This window comes from Pan paniscus, chromosome 3, assembly GCF_029289425.2.
Source record: "Pan paniscus chromosome 3, NHGRI_mPanPan1-v2.0_pri, whole genome shotgun sequence".
NCBI lineage: Eukaryota > Metazoa > Chordata > Mammalia > Primates > Hominidae > Pan > Pan paniscus.
In genome coordinates, this window is record NC_073252.2 from 160000458 (window position 1) to 160026480 (window position 26023).

Genomic DNA, 26023 nt, shown 5'->3' on the forward strand with positions numbered 1-26023 from the left:
AGTAGCTGGGACTACAGGTGCCCGCCACCACGCCCGGCTAATTTTTTCTATTTTTTTAGTAGAGACGGGGTTTCACCGTGTTAGCCAGAATGGTCTCAATCTCCTGACCTCATGATCCGCCCACCTCAGCCTCCCAGAGTGCTGGGATTACAGGCAGAAGCCACTGCACCCAGCCTTCTGTGTCTTTTTTTTCAGATCCCTTAGGCCATTGTGTTTTTCCTTTATGAAAACATGAAATTGTAAACATTTCTCAAATAACAAATATTTGTTTTTCTATATTAAATGTCTATCACCACTACTTTTTCCAAACCATTTTGTGTACAAGATAACTTCTGTGTCAATGTCAAATCCTAGTATATTCTTTTTTATAAGGTATATTAAACGACAATTAAACTCACTATGCATGGTTCCAAAAGCATCACTCAGATAAAGATAATATTAACAGCTGTGGACATGATGTATACACAAGTATTTGCAATTGCATTATGACTGCTGTTTGGCTGACTGATTAGAAAAGTCTATTATTATAATATTCAATCAGATTTTTATCTACTGTTTCACAGCATACACATTCAAAAATACTTTAATAAAGTTCTAGCTAAGTCCTCCAAAATACTGCTGAAAAGATTAATGAAAACTGTTATTAGTATCTTTTTCTTGAATGTAATGGAAATGAATTCAGGGTTATAATATTTAATATAACATTTCTTGTTATTTGGAGTAATGGGCTTTATTATATAGAACTGGTTTTCTGAATTGATAGTTTTGTTTTTATTTTTATTAAATTGTAACATGTATTTACTATAAACTGTTAAATAATTCAGTAAGGTATGTCCACTGCATCCCTTCTACTTATAATTTATCAGAGACATTTTATTTCCTTTTTAAAGATCTGATGTTTTGCTATTAATTTCTACATCTCTATATAGGTTTATATTGTTATTTATTGAATTTCTTTCTGTTTTAGCTTTTTAAAATTTTACCTCTTCCTTTGGACATTGAAGATTTAACTTGCCATTACTCACCCTATAACCTAAACAGATACACACACATGAGTTTCTATGCTTTCAATATATTTTAATTATAGTATTGATTAGATTAAAATTCAGTGATTAAATGCTCTTGAGGTAAGGTAGGATTTCAAAGACATAACCCCTTGGAGAAGGGGTTTATACATCTGAAAAGGGAGCACCAACCATGGTCCTTCTGAAAGCTACTGGAACCCTAGTTCTTGGCATTCTAAATGAAGCCGGATGCTGGGTAAAATGATGGTGCTGGAGTGATGCTAACAGGGATACAAAATAAAAAATAAAAGAAAGGAAGGTACTTCTCCATTGCTCCTGCCTTGCAGTCTCCTTTGTGCCTCCATTTACAAAAACAGCTGGAATTACCCTGCCCCACCCATTTTCCACCAGAATAAGATGCAGTCAACTCATCCCATAGGGCCACTGGTTCACTCTCACAGGACCTGGAGGCTGTAATTTCTCTCAGACATGAAAGGTGCTGGAAAGCTGTGATTCCCAGGAAAATACTCTAAACAGGTGGCTTCTAAACCCTGACTGCCTAGCCCCAGTAGTGTATGTATAACATGCTGACGAAGTTCCTCTTCTCTAAGAAGGTAGAACCAAAGGGTTAATTTCTGCAAATTCATTGAGCGTACAATGGCAATTCTTGACAATTGCACATCTTTTGTGTTATAATTAAAAAGTAAAAAAAACTTTGCATTCTTGTATTGACTTTCAGCTTGCTTATTTTCTCTATAAATATTATTTGCGATCTCGTATTATGTTTTTAACCCAAACCCCAATCCATAACACATGGTTTTCACATGCTTGATTTTACTATATTTAAAATGAAACACTGCCTTTATTGAACAATATTTTAATATATTATTTTCTACTTGTTATCATTCATCATTTTCTGTTAGCCACGCTAACAGGTACTACATTATATATCACTATGGTTTTAATTTGCATTTCTCTGATGATTAGAGATGTTGAACATTTTGTCATATATTGGCCATTTGCATGTCTTCACTTCAAAATGTCATTCAGGTCCTTTGCCTATTTTTAATGGGGTTATTTGTTTTCCTATTATTGAGTAGTTTGAGTTCTCTGCATATTTTGGATTTTGACCCCTTATCCAATGTACGATTTATGAATATTTTCTCTCAATCTGTGGGCTATCTCTTTACACTATTGTTTTCTTTGCTGTGAAAAAAGCTTTTAGTTGGATGCAATTCCATTTGTCTATTTTTGCTTAGGTTGCCTGTGCCTTTGGGATCATAATCAAGGGATCACTGCCCAGACCAATGCCATGGAACTTTCCTCCTATGTTTTCTTCTTGTCATTTTATAGGTTTACATTTTATGTTTAAATATTTAATCCATTCTCAGTTGATTCTTGTAAAAGGGGTGAGATAAGGCTTATTATCATTGTTCTGTATGTGGATATCCAGTTTTGCCAACACTATTTTTTGAAGAGACTTTCCTTTTCTCATTGCGTGTTCTTTACACTTTTGTCAAACATCACTTGACCATAGCATGTGAGTTTAATTCTGTGTTCTTACTATTTTATTCTATTGCTTGATGCATCTGTTTTTATGCCAGTACCATGATGTTTTGATTACTATAGCTTTGTAATATATTTTGAAATCTGATAGTGTGAATCCTCCAGCTTTGTTCTATTTGGTCATAATCGTTTTGGCTATTCAAGACCTTTTGTGGTTCCATAAAAATTGTAGGATATTTTTTACATTTCTTTAAAAAATGACATTGGAAATTTGATAGGGATTGCATTGAATCTATAGATCATCTTGGGTAGTATGAATATTTTAACAGTATTAATCCTTTCAATCCATGAAAATAGGATAACTTTGTATTGACTTGTGTCTTCTTTAATGTCTATCAGCAAGGTTTTATAGATTTCAGTATATAGATTTTTTACCTCTTTGGTTAAATTTTCTCCCAAGTATTTTATTTATTTTAATGATATTTTAAATGGGATTGTTTTCCTATTGCTTTTTCTGGTAGTTTGTTGTTAATGTGTACTAATGGTACTTATTTCTGTAAGTTGATTTTGTATCTGGCAACTTTACTGAATTTATTAATTCAAACAGTTTTTGATGGCGTTTTCAGCATTTTATACATATCAGATCATGTTGTCACTTCTCTTTCTTGCCTTGAATTTCTTTTTTTTTTTTCCTAATTGCTCTGTCTACAACTTCTAGTAGTATGTTGAACAGATGCAGTAAGAGTGGGCATCCTTGTCTTTTTCCTGATCTTAGAGGAAAAGCCTTTTAACTTTTCATTGTTGAGTATAAAGTTAGCTAGGGGCATGTCATATTTGCTATTTATTGTGGTCAGGAACATTATTTTATACATAATTTGTTGAGAGTTTTTATCATAAAAGGATGTTGGATTTTGTTAAATGTTTTTCCTATGCCTACTGAGATGATCATATGGTTTTGACCTTCCTTATTTTAATATGGTGAATCACGTTTATTGATTTGTGACTGTCAGACTTATATTACAGAGAAAAATGTCAATTATGTTGAATAACCCTTTGAATGTTCTGTTGAATATGGTTTGATATTATTTTGTGTGGATTTTCACATATATAGTTATCAGTAATATTAACCTGTAGTTTTATTTTCTTATACTGCTTTTGTCTAGCTTTGGCATCAGGCTAATGCTGGACTCATAAAATCTGTTCAAAATTATTTTCTTATCTTCAATCTTTTGGAAGAGTTTGAGAAGAATGAATATTCATTCTTTTTAAAATATTTGATCAAATTCTGTCTTGAAGCCATGTGGCCCTGGGCTTTTCTTTGATGAGAGATCTAAATTACTGATTTAATCTCTTTATTATTGATCTATTCAGATTTCCAATATCTTCGTGATTCAGTCTTGGTGCAATGTATGCTTTCAATAATTTTATCCATTTCTTTAAGATTGTTCAATTTGTTGTCAAATAATTGTTCACAGTATTCTATTTTTTTATTTCTGTGTTACCAGCTGTAATTTTTCCTCCTTTATTTCTGATTGTATTTTTGAAGTCTACTCTCGTTTTTTCCTTAATTAATCTAGTAAGGGTTTAACAATTTTTTTTTTTTTTTTTGAGAGACAGTCTCACTTTGTCACCCAGGCTGGAGTGCAATGGTGTGATCTCAGCTCACTGCAGCCTCCACCTCTCTGGTTCAGGCGATTCTCCTGCCTCAGCCTCCCAAGTAGCTGGGACTACAGGCACATGCCACCACACCCAGCTAATTTTTGTACTTTTAGTAGAGACAGGGTTTCACCATGTTGGTCAGGCTGGTCTCGAACTCCTGACATCAAGTGATCTGCCTGCCTTGACCTCCCAAATTGCTGGGATTACAGGCGTGACAATTTTTTTTTTTAGATTTTTCAAAAAGCCAACTCTTAGTTTTGTTGATCTTTTCTATTGTTTTCTAACCATTATTTTATTTATTTGTGCTCTGATTTGTATTTTCTTCCTTCGCTAACTTTGGGCTTAGTTTGTTCTTACCTTTTTAATTCCATGACCTCTAGTATTTGGTTGTTTACTCGAGTTATCTTCATTTTTATCATAGGCATTTAATGTTATGAATTTCCATCTTAGAACTGCTTATTTGATTCACATAAATTTGTGTATGCTATGTTTCCATATTAATTCGCTCAAGATAAATATTTTTTAAATTTTCCTTTTAATTTCTTCTTTGACCTAATAGTTGTACAGGTGCATATCGTTTCATTTCCACATATTTGTTAACATTCCATAATTTTTCTTTTTATTGACTTCTAGTTTCATATTATTATAGTCAGAAAAGATACTTGATACTATCACCGTCTTCTTTAACTTATTAATACTTGTTTTCTGGCCTAACATACAATCCATCTTATGGAATATTCCACATGCACTTGAGGAGAATGTGTATTTTGTTGCTGTTGGATGGAAAATTAAAAAAATACAAATAATAAAATGTTGTAAATTGTGATATCAAGTCATAAAATGTGGGAAGAGAATGAGTAAAAATGTAAATTTTGTGTATGTGATCAAAATTAATTTATCAATTTATACTATCCTGTAATAAGTCTAAGATGTTTTATGTAAATCTCAAGCTAATCAACAAATAAAAGCCCATAAAAAACACAAAAAGATAAAAAGATACAAAGCTTACCACTACAGAAAATCATTATACTACAAAGAATGAAGGCAAAAGAATAACAATGGATCTACAAAACAATCAGAAAACAATTAATAAAATGGCACTAGTAAGTACTTATCTATCAATAATTTATTTGAATATAAGTTCTCCAATAAAAATGCATACAGTGGCTGAATGAATTATTTTTTCTAAAGACCCAACTATATGCTTTCTATAAGAGATTCACTTTACCAAAGGACACTCGTAGAATGAGAGTAAATGGATGGAAAATAATATTCCATGCAAATAAAAACCAAAATAAAATAGGGGTAGCTGTATGTATTTCAGAAAAAATGGAGTTTAGGTTAAAAACTTAAGGCGAGTCAGGCGCGCTGGCTCACGCCTGTAATCCCAGCACTTTGGAAGTCCAAGGAGGGGGTGGATCACCCGAGGTCAGGAGTTCAAGGCCAACCTGACCAACATGGTGAAACCCCATGTCTACTAAAAATACAAAAATTAGTTGGGCGTGGTGGTGGGCACCTGTAATCCCAGCTACTCAGGAGGCTGAGACATGAGAATAGCTTGAACCCGGGAGGCAGAGGTTGCAGTGAGCTGAGATCGTGCCACTGCACTGCAGCCTGGGTGACAGAGCAAGACTCCGTCTCAAAAAACAAACAAACAAACAAAAACCCTTAAGGTCATAATAACAATAAAGTGGTCAATTCATCCAAAGGGTTTAACAATTGTAAATATATACGAATGCAACATCAGAACACAAAAATATATAATGCAAACATTAAGAAATTCAAAGTGAGATATAGACTGTAACACAATAATTTTAGGGAATTTTAATACCCTACTTTCAGCAAGAGATAGATCATCCAGACAGAAAATCAATAAGGATTTCAAACCACTACAATTGGACTTGAACTATACTTTAGACCAAATGGACCCAACACCCATGTGCAGAACATTCCATGCAACAGCAACAGATTACACATTTTTGTCAAGTCATTTAAAAACAAGAATTTTAATTTTTACGAGTCAAAACCATATTATTTTTAATAATATTTCACTGATAGGAATCATAGTAATCTTTTTACATCAAAAGTCAAGTAAACAAAAGACATAATATTGATTATATTGAGCCTTTTAAATCACTATTCTGAGCTCTACAGGCACACAACATCACATGTTTAAAGCTATCTCACCAAGGCTTATAGACATATTGTTTATTAATCCCTATTAGAAAATGTTCATCAAAAATAACATTTTTATTGTATCTCATATACTTTTCTGTTGTAAAAATTACAGGCACAACTTACTTTAAATGATTCTGATCTGCATGAATTTTAGTTACCATGGTTTGTTTAAATAATCCTAGTTCCTAACAAGATAATTCAATTTTCAGTTATTATGGTCTATTTACTGTGAGTAAGAAAGTAAAGTGCAAAATTTTCTGCTAGCTCCTCAGTACACAATCTCCAAGCAAATAATAGATGTATATAATGATCTGTGACCAGTTGAGTCACTTTTTTTCAAAGTCTGAGACTGTTCTCTGTGCATCTGTTATTCAGTTCTCACACAGACAGCAAAGCATTTAGTTAGGTTGTCTCCTACCCACCCGATGAAAAGCCCATGTAACATTTTCCTAAAATGAATAATAAAAAAGGGAATTGGCCAATAGAGAGGAAAGTGCAGCAAAACAATAAAAAGTGATAATACTGGCATCTTTGTCATGAAATCTTTGCCCATGCCTATGTCCTGAATGGTATTGCCTAGGTTGTCTTCTAGGGTTTTTATAGCTTTCAGTTTTAATTTGAGTCTTTAATTCACCTTAATTTTTGTATATGGTGTAAGGAAGGGGTCCAGTTTCACTCTTCTGCATATGGCTATCCAGTTATCCCAGCACCATTAATTGAACAGGGAATCCTTTCTCCATTGCTTGTTTTTGTCAGGTTTGTCAAAGGTCAGATAGTTGTAGGTGGGTGGTCTTATTTCTGGGTTCTCTATTCTGTTCCATTGGTCTATGTATCTGTGGTTATACCAGTATCATGCCGTTTTGGTTACTGTAGCCCTGTAGTATAGTTTAAAGCTGGGTAGTGTGATGTCTTCATCTTTATTCTTTTTGCTTAGGATTGCCTTTGCTACTGGCTCTTTTTGGGTTCCATATGAATTGCAATAGCAACAAAAGCAAAAACTTGACAAATGGAATCTAATTAAACTAAAGAGCTCTGCATCCAGCATCCATAAGGAACTTAAACAAATTTACAAGAAAACAAGCAACCCCATTAAAAAGTAGGAAAAAGATATGAACAAACATTTTCTCCCTTTTTATTATTTCCATAGATTTTTGGGCATCAGGTGGTGTTTGATCACATGAGTAAGTCCTTCAGTGGTGATTTGTAAAATTATGGTGCACCCATCACCCGAGCATTATACAATGTACCCAGTTTGTAGTCTTTTACCCCTCACCCCCTCCCACCCTTTTCCCCAAGTCTCCAAAGTCTATTGTGTCATTCTCATGCCTTTGCATCCTCATAGCTTAGCTCCCACTTATGAGTGTGAACATATGATGTTTGGTTTTCCATTCCTGAGTTACTTAGAATAATGATCTCTGATTCCATCCAGGTTGCTGTGAATACCATTATTCTACTCCTTTTATGGCTGAGTAGTATATATATCTCACAATTTCTTTATCCACTCATTGACTGATCAGCATTTGGACTGATTCCATATTGTTATAATTGCAAATGGTGCTGCTATAAACATTTATGTTCAAGTATCTTTTTTGTATAATGACTTCTTTTCCTCTGGGTAGACACCCAGAGGTTGGATTGCTGGACCAAATGGTAGTTCTACTTTTAGTTCTTTGAGGAATTTCCACACTATTTTCCATAGTGGTTGGACTAGTCTACATTCTCACCAGCAGTGTAAAAATGTTCCCTTTCCATCACATCCCCACCAACATCTATTAGTTTTTGATTTTATGATTATGGCCATTCTTGCAGGAGTAAGGTGGTATGGCATTGTGGTTTTGATTTGTATTTCCCTGATCATTAGCGATGTTGAGCAATTTTTCATTTGTTCATTGGCCATTTATATATCCTGTTTGGAGAATAGTCTATTCATGTCCTTAGCCTATTTTTTAATGGGATTGTTTGTTTTTTTCTTACTAATTTATTTGAATTATTTATAGATTCTGAATATTAGTCCTTTGTCAGATGTATAGCTTGTGAAGATTTCCTCTGACTCTGTGGATTATTGAACAGACACTTTTCAAAAGAAGACATACATGCAGCCAACAATCATATGAAAAAAAGCTCAACATCATTGATTACTACAGAAATGCAAATCAAAACCACGATGAGATACCATCTCACACTAGTCAGGGTGGCTATTATTAAAAAGTCAAAAAATCACAGATGCTGGCAAGACTATGGAAAAACAGGAACACTAATACACAGCTGTTGGGAGTTTAAATTAGTTCAGCCCTTGTGTAAGACAGTGTGGTGATTCCTCAAAGACCTAAAGACAGAAACACCATTCAACCCAGCAATCCCATACTAAGTATATACCAAAAGGCATATAACTCATTCTAGTATGAAGACAAATGCACACAAATGTTAATTGCAGCATTATTCACAATAGCAAAAACATAAAATCAACCTAAATGCCCATCAATGATAGACTGGATAAAGAAAATGTGGTACTTATACATCATGGAATACTATGCAACCATAAAAAAGAATGAGATCACATCCTATAAAAGGAGCTGGAGGCCACTGTCATTAACAAACTGCTGTAGGAACAGAAACCCAAATACTGCATGTTTTCACTTATAAGTGGGAGCTAAATGATGGAAATACATGGATATATAGAGGAGAACAATACACAGTGGGGCCTATGGTAGGATAAAGGGTGAAAGGAGAAAAAAATTAGGAAAAGTAACTAATGAGTACTAGGCTTAATACCTGGGTGATGAAATAGTCTGTACAACAAACCCCCATGACACAAGTGTACCTATGTAACAAACCTACACATGTACCTTTGAACCTAAAATAACAGTTAAAAAATTGGAAGAGTGATGATAGTGGTAGTGATATTTGAATCAAACCTAAATGGAGTTACAAAAGATAAAGACCTGGGTGTGGCGATGTTGGCAGTGCCACTTTTCAAGAAAATCTAGATATGCAGCCAGAGGAACTTAGTCAAGGTGATCATGTTGACATTACGAGGAAAGCGATGGTGATGAAAATGATGAGTATGTCCCAGAGGAAGTGACACTGGCAAAAGCTTCACATTAAGGGAACTCCAGAAGATATTTCATCACTTTGAAAGCACAAAAGATAAAGTGTTGAAAACTGATAAAAAGTTAGGCATATGAAAGATACTTGCTTCACGGTGCATTTTGCAATGAAAAGAAGGCAAATACTGTTGATGCTATACTTTATAAGTATTTTACAAAAAAGCTTTAATTCTCAATGTTTGTAATATTTTAAAGAATATTAAATAATTTATTTTTTTAATTTATCATTAGTGAAAATAAGAATTTTGAAGATTTTGATGAAAACTATATAAAGGTCATTAAAGAGTCATATTTTGTCCCATTGTTTATTAAGATTCCTTTGTATGGGTCTAATTTGATGGTCACTTTCACAGTCCATTACTACTGTGCAAAATGGGGATTGCCTGTAATGAACATATCTTACATACTAATGTATTTTTTGAAAATGGCATTTATTTGAAACACAAATCTGATTTTTAAAAGAAATCTATAAAAAGTGGGCTAGACTCTAAAAGTCTGTTTTTGCCCATATAGCACCTCTATGATATATGTACAATATAAAATCTATGCTATTTCACCTTAGTAAAACTAACAATAAAGTGAGTTTCAGGAATGCTTGAAATAAAAATGTTTATTTTTAGTATTATTTAGTAACATAAAATAAAACACAGGTTTTAGTAGTTTATATAAGGATCCTCGGCCGGGCGCGGTGGCTCAAGACTGTAATCCCAGCACTTTGGGAGGCCGAGGCGGGTGGATCACGAGGTCAGGAGTTGGAGACCACCCTGGACAACATGGTGAAACACCGACTCTACTAAAAATACAAAAATAAGCTGGGTATGGTGGTGGGAGCCTGTAATGCCAGCTACTCGAGAGGCCGAGGCAGGAGAATCTCTTGAACCCAGCAGGTTACAGTGAGCTGAGATGGCATTGCAGCACTCTAGCCTGGGCAACAGAGGAAGACTCCATGTCAAAAAATAAAATAAAATAAAATAAAAAGAATCCTCATGTCCATGTAAATTGTCAAAGAAATGCATAAGAATGGCCTTTTCATATCTAAGTATTTCATACTAAGTTTCAAAACAAATTTTCTATATTTCAAGGAAACATTAAAGGTTGTTCACTTCTTGAGTGAATGTGTTTGAAACACCTATACCAAACACATAAAATGTTGACATCAGCGGCCTGATCAGAGCTGAATGTTAGGAACATGGGTAAGGGATACATGCGCAAAACCCATTGTAGGGTGAGGGTGAGTACTTTCTTTTTTTTTTTTTTTTTTTTTTGAGATGGAGTTTTCCTCTTGTTGCCCAGGCTGGAGTACAATGGCATGATCTTGGCTCACCGCATCCTCCCCCTCCCGGGTTCAAGCGATTCTCCTGCCTCAGCCTCCCGAGTATCTGGGATTACAGGCATGCGCTACCATGCCTGGCTAATTTTGTATTTTTAGTAGAGACTGAGTTTCTCCATGATGGTCAGGCTGGTCTCGAACTCCCAACCTCAGGTGATCCGCCCACCTCGGCCTCCCAAAATGCTAGGATTACAGGTGTGAGCCACTGTGCCCAGCCAGGGTGAGTATTTTTTAAAGCTACATCTTATTTTTTGTGATTCATTTTTTCCGTCTGCAATATTTTGCTATTTAATTCTCTTAGTTCTCTGAGCATGGGAACTATCTCATTCATATTTTATCCCTAGCACCTAAGCCAGTGCTTGTCTTCTAACTACTTAACCATATAAAAACATGATGGATAATAATGTTTCTCTGGGTTTTGTTTTGTTTTTGTTTTTTGTTTCTGGATATTTTTAAACCTTTTTGGAACCTTTCAATATATTATGATTGGTTTCTCATTATTTATTTTTCCAAAAATAATTATGAATGATGGCAAAATATTTTAAAGCTTTTGACACATATTACTTATTTGCTTTCCAAAAAAGAGATGACAGTGTACGCTCTGACCAGTATTATTTAAGAGTATCATCACTGGTTTCTCTGCATTCTTATCAACATAACGACTGAAAATTTTCTTCCACTTGTGTAGGTAAAAACTGGTGTTTTTGTGCTATAATTTTCATTCCTTTGTTTACTAATAAGACTGAACATTATTTATGCTTATGGCTACTTAAAGTTTTTACTTTTCATGTGTTCCTTGTTTGTATCTTGGCATAAATGTATAATTTGGGATATAGTTTTTTGATAGGTTGTTAATAAATATCATGGAAATACATGAAAAAGAATAAATTTAGAAAATTGACCTAACAGATAAATGAAAAAATAGTTGAAATATAAAAAGGACTGAAGTAGGTGAAAGTATTTTCCAACCTTGAAGTGTATGATGTGTTCAAGTATTCCAAATGAATTCACTGTGAAATATTTGAGCGTTATTGGCCCTGGATAAAATGAAAAAGGTAGTTTGGGAAATGATTTGTTTTTGTTTTTGTTTTTGTTTTGAGACAGAGTCTTGCTCTGTCACCCAGTTTGGAGTGCAATGGCGTGATCTGGGCAGTATTACTGCCTCCCAGGTTCAAGTGATTCTCCTGCCTCAGTCTCCAGAGTAGCTGGGACTACAGGCATGCACCAACATGCCTGGCTAGTTTTTGTATATTTCATAGAGACGGGGTCTCACCATATTGGCCAGGCTGGTCTTGAACTCCTGACCTCAGGTGATCTGCCTGGCTTGGCCTCCCAAACTGATGGGATTACAGGCATGAGCCTGTAACCGTGCCAGGCCTGGGAACTGATTTTGAATGGCCATACATTGGATGCTATATATTAATTCACTGATAAAGTGTAACCATTTAGTTTGCTTCCCCTTTGAATAGAAGACTGTTAAAAGAGGCTTTGTTATTCTGAAGCTTATATAATTTTTTATGTTCTAAATTTGAAATTAAATTCAAGTTAAATGAAATTGTGCTTGACATTTCAAGTCTATCAGAACACAATGAGAACAAACATGAAATGTAGATTTATCCTCTAAGTGTAAATTTAGCTGTGATTTGGTCAAATTGCCAGAGAGGCAATATTATCCAGTGACAAGAGTATAGTTTTATGCCATTTTAAGATTTTTTTTTAAATCCTTCTTTTACCACTTCCTATTTGTGTGATCTTAAGAAAGTTATATAAGGTTTGTGGTTGGAGAATAACCATCTAACCCGGGTTTTCCTCTATTCTCACACCAACACCACAACAATCACCTACACAGAAGACTTCTATGACTAAATCCATGGGGGTTTCTCCCCACCATCAAGCAGTGCATGCCAGCTGGTTGTCCTTCAATTCAATGCTGGCACTATCGACCTGGAGATAGCATCAGATCTCACAGGTTGGGGGCTCAGTCCCCAAGACTGACTCCCACCCCACCTATGACACCAGTCTCAAATCAAGGCTTCTGGAACTTCTGACCAACTGACTTCAGGTTGAGGTTCCTACAACCCCCTCTTTGGGTTCGATTAATTTGCTGGAGCGGCTCACAGAGCCCAGGGAAACACTTACTTATGTTTACTGGCTTATTGTAAAGGATACTGCGAAGATACAGATGAAGAGATGTGTAGGGCAAAATATGGTGGAAAGGGTAGGGAGCTTCCTTGCCCTCCCTGGGTTCTCCCCACTCCAGGAGCAATCTGGAAGCTCTTCAAACCCAGTTTGTTTGGGATTTTCTTTTATTCACTGCAATTTCTGCCTCCTGGGTTCAAGGGGTTCTCCTGCCTCAGGCTCCCGAATAGCTAGGGTTACAGACATGTGCCACCACCCCTAGCTAATTTTTGTAATTTTAGTAGAGATGGGATTTTACCATGTTGGCCAGGCTGATCTCAAACTCCTGACCTCAGGTGAGCTGCCCATCTCGGCCTTCCAAAGTGCTAGGATTACAGGCATGATCCACTGCGCCCGGCCTCGTTTGGGTTTTTATGGAAGTTTCATGACATTAGCATTCCTTACCCCCACCCCCTGGAGTATAAGGTGGGACTCTCTCTGGGAAGGGTCTTAAGACTCACAATCATAAAGATGGAGAAAGATTAAAGTCCTGCCTTGGGTCAGGTGGAAGGATGGCAGGAGAGAGATTCTGTTTCCTGAAGCCTGCTCCTGAGGCCTAACACACCCAACATTATAACAAAATACTGTAAAGGGAGATGGGAGTTATGAACTAGGAACCCTGGATGAAAACCAACACATATCATAACACCACAGTCTGTAACCCAGACTGTGTCAAAGGTGCCTTCCAACTATTATATTCCATTCCACAGTAAATAAGTCAACCAATGTTTAACCTACACTGAATACATACTTGATAGATTTCGGAAAACTGATTTTTGTTTTTGCTTTTGATTATAAATAGAGCTTTGCTTTATCTCCCAAATGGAGAAATAAACTTGTTTCCAAACCATATTCCAAACACCATGCAAAGTACATTGTTCAGCTAAAATGTATTAGCGCTGTTTATTTTAGTATTTGTATTTTAATGTTGAATTGTTTAAACTTCCCTTGTTGGAATGTGTGATTTTCCTATTTCTCTAAACGTCAACAAAATTATGTATGCATCCTGGAAATGCTGCAGAGACCGAATTAAATGGCATAGCATCTGCATTTTAACAAGACAATCATATCAAATTAGGCAAATTATATTCTTAAAAGTCCGGTTGTCAAAATACAATCTAATATGATTTATAATATTTTTAGTTTCAAAAAATGTCCACCAAGTTTTTCTACTTTCATTAATACAGATGATTAATCTGAAGGAAATGCTGAAAACCTTATCAAAAAACCATCATATACTAATGTGTCTTTTTCAAAATGGCTTTGCATTCTTTTCATTCATCCCATCTCCATGGTCACTACACTAATGCATGCCTTCATTACCTCCCGTTTGCATTATTGTGGTAGACCACAAGAAGTAGGACTCCATCTGCTATTTTTGCCCTCCAATACAACCGCATATGACAGCTACACTGGAGTTTCTTAAGCATTATTTTTCATATACTGTGAAAAATTTTTGGTGGCTTTGACTTAAATGTTTATTTTTTAACATGCACAAATTACATCACCTTCCTCCTGTGCAATTTCTACCAGCTCACTAATTTTCTCTTCCTGTTTATCTAGTCTGTTGGGTTTCCAATTTCAAGTAATTATTTTAATTCCTACTACAATTTAATATAGTTAGATTTGGTTATTTTTAAAATTCTCTTGTCATTTTTGATATCTATTTTCTCCTTCATAATACTTTTCATACTATCTTTCCAGTCTTTAAACATATTAAATATACATATACATTTTAAGATATATTCTACTTGTGTATTGGCTGGCTTTCATTAAAGAATGTTCATTTCCAAGTCCATCTGTGAGTTTTGCTTCATTTTGTTTTGTTTGGTGTGATCTCTATACATTTATCTGTAATAAATCTTTCAGACTTATTTTTCTTAAATATTTGGTTGTACCATAAACTTTGGATAATGTCAACCTGAGACCATTTTAAATTTCTGCCTCGTTATTTCTGTTAGTAGGACAGTGGCCATGAAATAAATCTTTTTTTTCCTTTTTTCTGTTTTTTTTCTTTGTTTTGTTTTGTTTTGTTTTGTTTTGTTTTGTTTCATTTTTCCATCCACCCCAAAACAAAAGAGAGACAGGCAAGTATCACCATTTTCCTATGCACTGTGGAAAATTATCTAGTGTTCTCATTTCAGGTGTAAACCTTTATTAATTATATAATATCTGATCTGTCCTCTGTTTTGAAGGTTTACCTGGCTATTTTGTGCCTTTTAAGTAAAACCTTATTAAAGCATGGCTTTAGGCCACCTGGAGACAGCAACAAATACCCATGGCAAATGGCAGTTTTCTCCCTAGATTTGTTTTGACTCCTTTCCTGACACCACAGATTTCCATTATTTTACCAATGGCTTAGCTGTGTCATTTAGTTTAATGATTTTTTTTTAGGTTTACATTTTGAATGAATTAACTTTAGACTTACAGAAGACTGGGAAAATCATGCAGAATTTTCATATACCCTTTTACTGACCTAACCCTAGCATTCACATCTAAAGTAACTGTAGTACAATGATCTGAACCTGGGAATTAAAATGATGCTAATTTTCCAACAAAAGCATGATTTAAATTTCACCATTTTTTTCACTGTTTTTTTTTTTTTTTTCTGTTGTAGGATTCTCTCAGGATCCCACATTCCTTATAGACTACCTCTTGCAGTCCACAGCATCCCCCAGTCTTTTCTTGTCTTTCATACTTCAAAGCTTTTGTTCAGGTAATGGACATTCCTTGATTTGGGTTTATCTGACACTTTTTCACGATTCATTGAAGGTTATGCATTTTTATAGGAATGCCATGAGAAGTATGTTGTACCACTTCTGTGCATCATAATGTGGAGGGTTAAGGTGTCAGTACCTGTTGTTACTAGTGATGTTGAGAGGTGACAGCGTACTGGCAGCCCTCGAAATCCTCGCTCGCTCTCGGTGCCTCCTCGGCCTCAGTGCCCACTCTGGCCGCGCTTGAGGAGCCCTTCAGCCCGCCGCTGCACTGTGGGAGCCCCTTTCTGGGCGGGCCAAGGCCGGAGCCGGCTCCCTCAGCTTGCAGGGAGGTGTGGAGGAAGAGGCACTGGCGGGAACCCGGGCGGCGCGCGGCGCTTGCGGCCAGCTAGAGTTCCGGGTGGGCGTGGCTTGGCGGGCCCCGCACTGGGAGCGGCCGGCCGGCCGGCCCTGCTGGCCCGGGGCAGTGAGGATCTTAGCACCCGGGCCAGCAGCTGCTGAGGGTGTGCCGGGTCCCCCAGCAGTGCTGGCCCACCGGCGCTGCATTCGACTTCTCGCCGGGCTTCAGCAGCACCCCCCGCGGGGCAGGGCTCGGGACCTGCAGCCCGCCATGCCTGAGTCTGCTACCGCCCCCCAAAGGGATCCTGGAAATCACTACTCCACTCACTGTTTCTACACTGCCTTATCTCACTTAGCCTAATGTCCTCCAAGTTCATCCATGTTATCACATATGGCAGAATTGTTTATACTACATTTTCTTTATTCATTCACCTGTCAGACATTTAGGTTGCTCCTATATCCTGTCAACTGTGAAATCATTTCTTGGACATGACACCAAAAGCACAGGTAATAAATGCAAAATTAGAAAGTGGCACCACATCCAACTAAACAGCTTCTGCACAGCAACAGAAATAATCAACAGGTGAAAAGGCAAGCTATGGAATGGTAGAAAATATTTACAAACAATATATTTGATAAAGGGTTAATATCCAAAATACATAAGGAAGTCCTATAAGTCAATAGCATAAAAATCCAAATAATTGATTAATGGGCAAAGGACTTGAATAGACATTTCTGTAAAAGGCATACCAATGCCCAATAGGTACATGAAAAAATGCTCAGCATCACTAATTATGAGGGAAAAGCAAATTAAATCTACAAGTGAGATATTGCCTCACATCTTTTAATTTGCATAATCTAAAAAGATAAGTTTTAGCAAGGCTGTGGAGGAATTGGAACCTTTATACATTGCTGGTGAGAATGTAAAATGGTGCATTTGCTATGGAAAACAGTATTTTTTTAAAAAATTAAAAATAGAATTACCATATGATCAAACAATTTCACACTTGGATTTATATCAAAAAAATAGAAATCAGGATCTTGAAGAGATATATGTAGTCCCATGTTTATTGCAGAATTATTCACAATATCCAAGCTGTGGAAACGACCTAACTGTTCATGGACATGTTTTCTTCACATCCTTTTTTTTCCTTTTTTCTTTTTTTTATTTTATTATTATTATACTTTAAGTTTTAGGGTACATGTGCACAATGTGCAGGTTAGTTACATATGTATATATGTGCCATGCTGGTGTGCTGCACCCATTAACTCGTCATTTAGCATTAGGTATATCTCCTAATGCTATCCCTCCCCCATCCCCCCACTCCACAACAGTCCCCAGAGTGTGATGTTCCCCTTCCTGTGTCCATGTGTTCTCATTGTTCAATTCCCACCTATGAGTGAGAACATGTGGTGTTTGGTTTTTTGTCCTTGCGATAGTTTACTGAGAATGATGATTTCCAATTTCATCTATGTCCCTACAAAGGACATGAACTCATCATTTTTTATGGCTGCATAGTATTCCATGGGGTATATGTGCCACATTTTCTTAATCCAGTCTATCATTGTTGGACATTTGGGTTATGGCAGCACATCCTTTTTTTTTTCTTACATGGAGAGTAATAGATTATAGATTTTTCTTGTAATCTGCCCTTTTTCACTTAACAGTGTATCGTGTATCCTAGAAATCACTGGATATCAGTTCACAGAAATCTTCCTCTTTCCGTTTTACAGCTGCATAATACTCCATTGTGTAAAAGTTGCATAGTTTACACAACCATTTTCCTATGAATGGGCATTTAGAATGTTTCCCATATTTTGCAATTCCAAACAGTATGCCAAAGAATAATCATGTTCATCTTCATTTTTGTAATTTTAGAGGCATATCTTCAATATATATTGCCAGAAGTGGGATTAATAGGTCAAAGGTAAATAAATAAAATATCGCTGAACATTATTAAAGTATTCTGTATAAGGTGTTTCTTTCTGGATAATAAGTAAGCCACTCGAGACAAATAAACATTTAATGTAATTCTTTAAAACATAATACCATTTCTATTTGGAGAATTCTGCTAAACAGCTTTCAGGACAAGCTTCTCAAGTATGATAATAATAATTTTTCAACACAAAATCCTATCTATCAAAAGCATCAACCAAACAGTGATGCAGCTATTTTTATAGATGCAACAGATATCATAAAATAGATTTGTTCTTTTGATTGTGAACTAAGCAAATTCTACTCTAAAAAATAATGTGGAAACAAATGTTTTTTAGCTATTTTAAATCTAAGTGTGATTCTCATAGTTTTATGCCTTGTTAAAACCATGAAGAGTTAAAAAGGTGATGACCTCAATGTTTGGCAAGATTTTTTTTATTTGACTCTATTTCTTTGTATAATAGTGAAGCTATTCATCTTTTTTTCTGAAATTTGTCATTGAAAATATTTCCACTAATTTGTCCAGATGAAAAAGTCTAAGGAACAAGATTTTCAATATTCTCACTACGTATTTACTCTAGTATTTCTACTTCTCAACCCCAATTCTGTGACCATATTCTCAATTATAATGAATGATATGAAGATTCAAAAAATGTAGAATTAATATACATTAGTAGGACCTGAAGTTGACAATTTTAAAGGGGTTGTAAAAGAGAATCAATTCTCCTAAATTAGATCAAGCCTCCAGACTTGCAAAATCATACTGTAGTATTCTTAAAAAGAAGTTGCAAGTGATATTTATCATTTAATGCATGTTCGTTATTTTGAGGCAATATGGAGTGGTAGAAGAAAAATTATGACAGGCAAACATAATACAACTTCTTAAAAAGGACATGAGAACAATTGACATTGTTATAAATGTAAGGATTTCAAAATCGAGTTGAAAGTTTAGAATTACTTCTGTGAGAATCAAAAACATGTTGCTGTTTTGGGAAAGAAAAATGACTGTTGAGTGATTATTAAGTTCTAGCAAATATTACAAATATATTTTTAAATGAATAAAAAACATGGTTACATGTTTTGGGGGTTTTGTTTGTTTTCTTAGATAGCATGCTTTTATAATAGCCCTATTAAAAATAGATATGTAATTTTTATAAATGAGGTTTATGCCACAACAGCTATAGATTTATATGATCAGTGTATTGTTAAACTGATGAATATGGGGTTAAAATGACAAAGTGTATCAAATGTTATTTAGAGAATTACTTTTTAAAATGCATACAGAAAATCTTCTGAAAAGAGTTGCTTGGTCCTACAAAAGAAGTATAGCAATATTTCAATATCAATGATTGCTTATTTTTCTGATTCATTATGAAGTATCTTGTCATTTCAGCTTTAATCTTTTTTGAAGAGAGAAATACATGATTTAGTAATAATAGATACTTAGATACCTCATGTCTTAGTCCATTTTGTGTTGCTATAATAGAATACATGTGGCTGGGTAATTTACAAAGAAAAGAGGTTTAGAAACCTACAGAGTATTCTAAATACTTTGAATATTTAGCTTAGCGTTCTACAGGCTGGGAAGTTCAAGGTCATGGCCCTAGCTTTAGCAAGGGCTTTCGTGCTGCTTCATAACATGGTGGAGAATGTCAAAGAGGAAGCAGACACATGTGAAGGGCAAACCCTGAGGAGCATCCTCACTTTATAACAATCCATTCTCATGGGAACTAATCCTTTCCTGTAAGAACTAATCCAGTCTCACCAGAGCAAGAACTCACTCACTCTTGTGAGAACAGCATCAAGCCATTTTTGTGAGAGCTGCTCTTATGACCAAAATACCTCCCACTTGGCCTGTAACCCCAACACCACCATATTGGAAATCAAGTTTCAAAGTGAGTTTTGATGGGGACAAATTCAAACCATAGCACCTCACCTTCAATAATGGATAGAACAATTGGACAGAAATGTAACAAGCAAACAGAAAACGTAAAGAACTTTATAAAAAAACTAGATTTAACAGAAATCTATGGAATAATTAACCTAGAAGCAGCAGAATACAAATTGTTCCCAAATACACATGAAACATTCTCAGAGAAAGACTAGATTGTTAGGCATTTAAAAAGCCATATTAAATGGTTTAAATCACAGAAAGGTTATTTTCTGACCATAATTGAATTAAATTAAAATCAGTAATAGAAGTAAATTTTGGAAACTTAAAATCTATGGAAATGATATGACACTCCTATTTAATCAATAGATTTTTTAAAAATTACAAAGGATATTATGAAATACTTTTATGAGTGGAAAGTACAACATGATATACCTATAGGCTACAGTTAAGGCAGGGGTTTTAAAGGAATTTACGGCTGTAACAACCAACCTTAAGAAACTAGAAAAGGAGGAGTACACTAAACTCAAAACAAGAAGAATGAAGGAAGTAAGTTAAAAAATGAAACAGAGCAAAGAAAAATAATAAAGACAATTGACAAAACTCAAGGTTTGTTTTTTGAACAGAAAAAAAATAGCCAACTTTTAGCTGGACTAACCAAGAAAAGAAAGATGACTTAAATTATTAAAACCAAGAATGAAAGAGAGGACATCACTGTTGACTTTACTGAAATTAAAGGGGTTTTAAATAAGATAAGGCTATAAACAATTGTATGCCAGTATAGTGAATAACCTAGACAAACGAAACAAATTCCTAGAAAGACACACTCCAAAACTGATTCAAGAAGAGATAAAGAATCTGAATGCAACTACAAGCAAAGAGAGTACATTAATTGAAAAAATAAAACTTCTCACAAATAAAAGTTCAGGCACAGATGACTTCACTGGTGACTTCTACCAAATGTTTAAAGACTAATATAAATCCTTAACAAACTCATGCACAAAAACAGAGAAATATAACAGAAGGGAATACTTTCCAACTCATTCCATGATACCAATTTCACCTGAATCCTTACACTGGACAAAGACTTCACAAGAAATACAAACAACAACTAAAAACAAGTAGGCAATATAAATATAGACACAAGCATCCACAACCAAATACTAATGAACTGGATTGCACAATATAAAAGGATTATAAAAAAGGATTATATAACATGACCAAAAAGGATTTATCCCAGTAATGCAACAGGTTTAATGTATAAAAGTTCAATCAAGGTAATACATCATATGAATAGAACAAAAGGCAAACACAACATGGTCATCTCAATAGAGTCAGAAACAATCATTTGGTAAAATTCAACACCCTTTTTATGATAGAAACACTCAGTAGACTAGGAATGTAAGGGAGCTTCTTCAACCTGATAATTGTAATCTATAAAATGATAACATCTTACTTAATATGAAAGATTGAATGCATTACTATTAAAGTAAGGAATCATACAAAGATATCTTCTTTCATCATTTCTATTCAGTGTTGTCCTGGTGGTGACAATATTGTCCTGGAGACATGAGCCACCATACCCAGCCCCAATTCAAACATGGGCAAATTCAAACAAGCCAATTCAAACATGGGCAAAAGGTTTAAATAGACTTTAATCCAAAGTAGATATACAAGTAATCTTTAAGCACATGAAAAGATGCTCAATATATTTAGTCATTAGTGAAATGTAAATCAAAACTTCAACAAGGTACCACTTCACACACACTAGGATGAATTTACTAGGCAACAAGTGCTGTTGCTGCTGTGGAAAAATTTGAATCCTCATGCATGGCTGATGGGAATGTCAAGTGCACAACCGCTTTGTAAAATACATTGTCAGTTACTCAAAAAGCTAAATAAGCATTGCCATATGACCCAGAGATTCTGCCTCTAAGAACATAACCAAGAGAATTGAAAACATATGCCCAGGAAAAAATTTGACACAATTGTTCAAATCAGCATATTTATTATTTATAGTAACTGAAAAGTGGAATAAGCCAAATGTTTGTAACTTATGAATGGTTAAACAAAATATGATATATACGTATGATAGAATAATATTTGACAATAAAAATAAATTAAGGACTAATACATTTTACAATGAGGAAGAACCTGGAAAATGTTATAAGTGAAAGAAAACAGCCATATACAACACATATTGTGCAATTATATGGTAAATCTAGACTAGGCAAATTTATAGAGACGAAATAGATTAGTGGTTGCCAGTGGTTAGGAGAGGGAAAAAATGGAGAGAGACTGCTTTTATGTACAAGGTTTCTTTTTGGAGTAAAGAAAATGTCTAAAATTAGATGGTGATGATGGTTGCACAGCTCTGTGAATTGTACACTTTAAAAGAGTGCGTTTTCTAATATGTAAATGGTATCTCAATAAATTTATTAGAAAAAAAGAAGTTATAACCAAAGAACTGCTGACCCTGGGAAATGAAGAGGATTTGGAAAACGAAGCATATCTTAACTGCTTATGTGAATACATTTTTCAAAGAGAAGAAAAAATAAAAAGACGAATTTACTCATTTTGATCAGGAAGAAATTTGAATCACAGTGATCCATATAAGACAGTGATTGAACTTTTCTTTCTTTGTTTTTTGATGCCCCTTTCTGTTTTATTTAAAGCTGTTTACACTAGGATTTTGTTCCTGCTAATGAGTATTTTGCTCATATTGATCCTTCTGAGGTGGTATTTTATTTGACATAATAAAGGCCTTATTTCAGCTATTCATGCTCCCAGGATTGTTGTAATGAAAGCTTGGAAGCCACGGCATGTTTTATCAGTCTCTTTTTTGCCCCCTGTCTTTGATATAATGTGAATTAGGCTTCTTAGCGAATTACCTGTACACATTCTTAGGCTACAAATTTTGGCATGTTCAAATATATCAAAGATTTAAAAATGAGGTTGTTGAATTTTAAAAATGCACACATTCAGTTTTAAAAACACAGACACAGTAAGTCTGAAGGAATTAAATCAGTGTGCAAAAGTGCATGAGCAATCATTTAGGTCTTGTGATTACATTTTTAAAATGTTTAAGTATTTAGAAATTTAATGGCCGGGCGCAGTGGTTCATGCCTGTAATCCCAGCACTTTGGGAGGTCAAGGCAGGCGGATCATGAGGTCAGGAGTTCGAGACCAACCTGACCAATATAGTGAAACCCCATCTCTACTAAAAATACAAATATTAGCCAGGTGTGGTGGTGCATGCCTGTAATCCCAGCTGCTCTGGAGGCTGAGGCAGAAGAATCGCTTGAACCTGGGAGGCGGAGGTTGCAGTGAGCCGAGATTGCGCCATTGCGCTCCAGCCTGGGCGACAGAGTGAGACTGTCTCAAAAAAAAAAAAAAAAGAAATTTAATATATTGTAATGGGTGATGCAGTGCTTGAATGGAGATATTTTCTTCAGTTAAAAGCAGGAAAGTTAACGTTTGGAATCTACTCGATGGTATACTTATATGATAAAGTAAATATCCATAAAATTTATATCAAAATTCATATCAGGGAATAAATAAATTCATGTACATCAATGATTGCCAAGTTTTAATCTTTTTTATGCACTTAATATGATTAATGCTTCTATTTGCCTTTGGTGAATATACATGATCCTCAAAATATTTTTTCTGTAGGAAGCTTAAAACACTTCTCTCCACAAGCAGGGATCATCTCTGCCTATCTGTTCCCCCTGTCTCCTATTCCAAACAAGATATCATTTGTTTATTCATTCCCTCATGTAATAATACTTCACATATGTTGCTGCAATGGTTTCTGATCTTTTCTAGATTATCATTGCTCTTGAAAAAAATAATGGAACTTACAGATATTTCTCCAAAAATAGAAAGTTTTGCATTCATGTACACATGTCTAAGCCCATATAGAGGTACCCGGGTGCCTCCGGGTGTCCCTTATGTAGACCTAGGTTAAGAACTCTGACCTATTAACCTGGCAAACTTCTCCCCCTTTCTTGTTGCTCATATCTAATATTTAATAAACCAATGAAGTAAATTCTACCTCCAAATTCTCTTAAGTCCTCCCATTTCACTGCTGTTGAAATCATGTCTACATTATCTCATAACTTCTTATTATCCTGACTTCTTATGATAACCTCCTGATTTTCTTGCCTCCTATCTCATGCTTTTCTCTTCCAGTCATTTTACATTTTGCTACCAATTTAAAGTTTAAATGTGCATACCAGACAATATCACTGCACTTACAACTTCCAATGGCTGGTCATTGTTACGCCTACTAAGTAAAGACCAAAAACATATCAAGATTTTTTTTAGTCTCCAGATGCATATTAATCTCCAGAATTTCACTTCTGCAAAGTTCATATTGAGGTCCTTAAGTCATTTTGCATATATGATGTCCTCTACCTAAAAGATCTTTCCCCAATTTCAGATTATAATTTTTTAACACCTTTCAAAAACAAGTCAAACCTCACCTCTCTTCAATGTCTCTTCCTCATTTTCCACAGGTTGCTTCTTCGCCCTCACTCTCTTCTCCTCCCAAAAAAGACAAGTCAGTTGCCCTTGTGTGTTTACAAAGAAATGGAAGCATTTGCATCTGCCAATTCAATTATTTATTTGCAGTCTTTTTTCATCATTGAACAATAAATTCTTCAAGAACAATGATCATGTGTATTTTTATCTTTGTGTCATCCTCTGTGCCTATCATAGTTCCTGTATATGGCAGTTATAAAATACTAAATTGAATGAAGAATAAATATGCACAATACTCTTCTGACACTACTTGGAGATAGTGCAGACTTCGTAAGGGCACAGCCCTTAATAAGATTCTCCTCACTTCAGACAAACTGCAAGCTCCAAAAATTTTAAAATACCTGCACTCCTGACCAATTGGCTACCAATCCAGGGTTCTCACTACCCCACGGATTCAGTAATTAACAAGAGCAACTCACAGAATTCAGAAAAGTGCTTTTTTTTATTACGCTTTTACTGTAAAGGATGCAAATTAGAACCACTTGAAAGAGGAAACCTGTGGCATGAGATCTAAGAGAGCCCCAAACACGGAGCTTTTGTGTCCTTTCCTCATGGAATCAGGATGCATTGCTCTGCTGGCACATCAACGCCTTCACCACCCAGACAAGTCAAGGGAGCTTCAGTTTCCATTGCGTTTCTTGGCTTTTTTTTTTTTTTTTTTTTGTAGGCTTGATTGATGAAATAATTGACCAAGCCCTCATTTCCTCTCCAAATGTCAAGCTCATATCATCTTGCTCAAAGCTCCAACCCACTAATCATACACTTTGTCTTTCCGGCATAGCTAGCCCCCATCCTGAAACTACTGAGGGGCCCCTGACTCATTGTAGTAGCATAAACTGAAGCATATTTCTAGGCATCCACTATCAATAACAAAGTCACTCTTATTACTGGAGAAATGCAAAAAGTTTAGAAGTTCCATTCTAGGGATGCTGAAAAAGGTAAGACAAATGTTTTATTTTGTAATATAAAAATGTGGATATTTAAAATGCTAGATTTATTGTCACAGTAAATATTATTATGATTATTAAATTGATAATTTCATATGTTAACATTTCCAAACCTAAAGGATAGCAGCCTCAATTTATTTCTAATGTCTTAAGTCAGGATTTTTATGGGGTAAATTTGCTTTGTCATACCTCCACAGATGCTGCACTATTTTCCGTTCTAAATTTTCAAAGATGTCTCCAAAATAATTCTATAAAACTATAAAAAACTAAATTATAGCATGATTCATAACAACCCATTAAAACTTGTATTTACTTTGGGCTTTTTGACACTCTAATTTCAAAATTAATATAATCCTGATAAAGACCTATCATTGTTCAAATGATCACAAACATGAGCAGTGATGTAGGAAATTAACAATCTTAGCCTCCTGAAATTTACAATTGTGATTAAGTTTCAGAGAAAAAAATGTCCTACTCATTTTCTTTTCTTTTAACACATCTTTATTAAACACCTACTTTGTGCTCAACACTGTTCTAAGGATTAAGTTCATCAACAAGCAAGACAGACAAAAATTACTGCCTTCACAAAAATTAGCATATACTACAATTGAGCAGGCAATAAACAGAGGATATATAAAATATATAGCAATCCAGATTGTGTAGTGTTCTCAAGAAAAAAATATGGC